A 4,301-nucleotide genomic window follows, 5' to 3' on the forward strand; every position below is an offset into this window, starting at 1 on the left:
TTTTTTTTTTTAAGAAATCTTACTTTGTTTCTCAGTAGGTGTAGCTTTTAAAGTATATGCTTGTATCGTTTTAAAATTCCAGAATAGTAATATAACAATATACATTGCTACTTATATTTTATTAAAATTTATGAGCAAGAAATTTTAAATAAGTGGTGATGACTTTAGGGAAATGGATTTTCTCTTAGAAAAGAGAACTTATGGTGATATAAATAAAAATATTGCTTATATCCACACATTTATGAAAAAGATATGTAAAAACAAAGACTTTGTAGTAACAAATATGAAAAATAAGATGGTATGTTCCCTTAAAATTGACAGTCAATATAATTAAATGTTGCTGCCTATAATGTTGAACAAATTCATATCAGTCTGATTTTTAATTCTCTCTTTCATTAAATAAAAAATATGTATTTAAAAAAAAATGCTGGGCGCGTGTGTGTGCATGCCCAAGATCCTGAGAGGAGGCTGGAGGAGAAGGGATTGCAGCATTACCATCCCCCCCGGGGGGTGATTTCTCACTTTCTGTCTCTCTGTCTCTCTGTCTTTCTGGCGAGTGCACACGCCCTAGCGCCCTATAGCAAAAACCTCTCTCTCAAAAAAAAAGTATTTGAAAATACCTATTTAATGAGCATAGTAAGCTATATAGCTTCAACTAGGTACTACTTTAGAGTATAGTCATTCAACTCACTAAGTTTCATTCCCAATGCCAGACATGTATTCACAGATATGTATATATCAGCTGAACTTGCTATTGAAAATATTTAGATTAATTAAGATATTTTATGAATCAATAAAAAATTTTAAAAAGAGAGAGAAAGAAAAAAGAAAAGGCATGAAAAGCGACTGTAGACACCAGGGAGAATGTGGGAGGAGGGGCATTTTTAAAGATTTCATATATATATATAAATGGAAAATTATTTGTTCATAATAACATGTATGATCAAGCCACTTTACAGTATATTCTGGATGGAAATCGCATTTTATATGCTAAGATGATGTTCAATGAGTCAATGTAAAATAATAAATTTTTAAAAATTAAAAAATTTCAGATGAAAATACAAAATCACATGAAAACTAAGTAACATACATCTGAATGACTTCCCAGCTACTGAAGAAATTAAGACTGAAATCAAAAGATTCATAGAAATCAATGATAATGAGTACATGAGTTTTCATAATCTATGGGACACAGCAAAAGCAGTCGTAAGAGGGACATTCATAGTAATAAGGGCACATAAGAAAAAGATGGAAAGTTGGCAAACGGACAACCCAACATCATGCCCCAGGTAATTGGAAAAACAGCAACCGAAAATTTAAGAAAAAAAATGCCAAGGGAAAAGAAATAAAGATTTGAGCAGAAATAAAATGAATAATAAAAAAAAATACAAAAAATAAATGAAAGCAAAATTTGGATCTTGAAAAAGATAAACAAAATCAACACACTATTAGCTAGACTAATTAAGTAAAAGGGAGAAAGGAACCAGATAAATCATAATGCCAATGGAGTAGGCAATTTAACAACAGACATCATAGAAATACAAAACATAACTAGAGTATAACATGAACAACTATATGTTGATAAACAAGGAAACCTAGATAAGCTGGACAAATTCCTGGGCACACATAATCTACCAAGATCTAATCAGGATGACATAGAAAGTCTGAATAGGCCCATTACAAGCAATGAGATTGGATCAGTAATAAATAATCTCCCAAAAAAGAAAAGCCCTGGTCCTGATGGCTTCACCTATGAATTCTACAAAACTTTTAAAGAATTAACTCCCATTCTACTAAAGCTATTTCTATAGAGTCAAAATGATAGAATTCTTCCAAATTCATTTTATGAAGCTGTCATCACCCTTATCCATAAAATAGAAAAGGACATGACAAGGAAGGAAACTATAGACCAATATCTCTGATGAATAAAGAAAAAATTCTCAAAAAGATACTAGCAAATAGTATCAAGCATATAAAAAAGATTATACATTACAACCTGGTAGGCTTTATTCCAGAGATTCAAGGGTGATTCAATATATGCAAAACCATAAATGTAATACACCATATTAACAGAAAAAAAGATAATAAACATATACATTGATGAAGAAAAATCATTCAATAAAATGCAACATCCCTTCATGATTAAGACTCACAGCAAAATAGGTATAAAAGTGTCATTCCTCAACACAATAAAAGCTATCCATGATAAACCCTTTGCTTATATCAATCTTAATGGGAAAAAGCTGAAAGCTTTACCACTAAAAACTGGTACAAGACAAAGATGCCTATTTTCTCCACTTGTTTTCAACATAGCGTTGGAAGTCCTAGCCAATGCATTCAGAAAAGAGAATAAAATAAAAGGCAATAAAATAGGAAAAGAAGAGGTGAAATCATCTTTATTTGCAGATGACATGATGGTATACATAGAAGACCCAATGGTATCCATGAAAATATTCCTGAAAGTAAAAAATGAGTACAATAAAGTTACAGGATACAAAATCAACATACAAAAATTTATGGCGTGTTTATATACAAACAAGGAGATTGAGATGGAACTGAAGAAAGTAATCCCATTTACCATAGCCACAAAAAGCATAAGATCCCTAGAAATAAATCACTAAAGAATTTGATGACCTCCACAAAAGAAAACTATGAAAATCTAAAAAAAAAAAAATAGAAAATGACACTAAAATGTAGAAGGAAATCCCATGTTTGTTACTGGATCAGAAGAGTTAATATAATCAAAATGGCAATTATACCCAAATTTAACACAATACCAATTAAATTACCAGAGACATTCTTCACAGATTTAGACAAGACAAGCATACAATTTGTCTGGAATCATAAAAGACTCCATATTGCCAAAGCTGTTCTGTGAAAGAGTGGAGTAGGAGTGGAGTAGGAGTCATCTCAGGTCCAGCATTATAAAGCTGTTTTAATCAAAACAGCATCATATTGGCACACAGACAGAAATTTTGACAAAGGGAACAAAATAGAGACCCCAGAAATAAACCCAAGAACATACAGCCAAGTGATTTTTGACAAAACTTACCAGTCAATCCAGTGGGGAAAAGAAAATCTCTTTAGAAAATGGTGCTGAACAATCAAAATCACAATGAGATACCACCTAACTCCAGTCACAATGATTAAGATTAAAAAAAAAATGATAAATGCTGGAAGGGCTGGGGTGAAAGGAGAACTCTTCTACACTGCTGGTGGAAATGTAAACTGGTCCAGTCACTGTGGAGAACAACATGGAAATTTCTCAAAAATCTGAATATAGAACTGCCATATGATCCAGCAATCCTACTACTTGATGTCCACTCAAAGGACAGGAGAATGCTTAGTTGGAAAAGTGCTTGCACATCTATATATGTTTTTGTGGCATTATTCACAATCCCTAACACATGGAGCGGCCCAAATGCCTACAAACAGAACGATGGATTGAAAAAGTGTGGCACATATACTCTATGGAATACTACTACTCAGTCATAAAAAAAAAAAAAAGTCCCGGGCTTTTGATAGAAAGTGGTCAGATATGGAAGATTTACTGCTGAATGAAGGACTCCAGGCTATGATGGAGAGACATTGTATGCCTCCACTTAATATATACTGACTGTCTGCACCCTATGTCTGAAACTGAAAGATTAGAAGATACAGAAACAGAGAAAATAGTTATGGATACTGGATACAGTATGGGAAGAGTGTGGGAGGAGGAGACTCAAGGAAAGACATTAAGGAGAAAAATAGGCAAGAAATTTATAGGATACCGAAATGGATTGTTCTCTGTTGATAATGTGTATAGATTCTCAACTGGACTAGTGTGTAGTGTATTCATGTTGTGAAAATTCACTTTACAAGATAAGTGATGTGTAGTGATTGAATGTATAAAAGAAGTTAAAATAAATTTTAAAAATTACTAGGTTCTACCTGTTTTTTCCCATAGTGTGTATGTACCACACTTTTTCTTTCTTTTTTTATTCACCATATTTTGTTTACAATAAACATGAACTTAGTCCATGCACACAATTGAATTAAACCCAGTCATTTTTTTTTTTTGTGGACATTTGTGTTGGTTCCATGTCTCAGCCATTATGAATAATGCCAGATGTGCAAGTGTTTTCCTGACCAAGTACATGCCTATAATTTGGGTAGATACCCAGGAGTAACACTGCTGGATCCCACAGTACTTCATTTGTAGGTCTTTGAGGAATCGCCATATTTTTCCACATTGACTCTACTAGTTTACATTCCCACCAACAGTGTAGGAGATTTCCCTTTTCACCACAGTCTCTCCAGCT

At 33.0% G+C, this 4,301-nt stretch overlaps 1 pseudogene; it reads left to right on the forward strand.

Moving 5' to 3' along the window:
- Positions 1-172: 172 nt before the first annotated feature.
- LOC102501084 (mortality factor 4-like protein 2) overlaps positions 173-4,301 on the forward strand; it is a 7,445-nt pseudogene continuing 3,316 nt past the window's right edge.

The sequence above is a fragment of the Tupaia chinensis genome, unplaced genomic scaffold (genome assembly GCF_000334495.1).
Source record: "Tupaia chinensis unplaced genomic scaffold, TupChi_1.0 Scaffold140730_1, whole genome shotgun sequence".
NCBI lineage: Eukaryota > Metazoa > Chordata > Mammalia > Scandentia > Tupaiidae > Tupaia > Tupaia belangeri.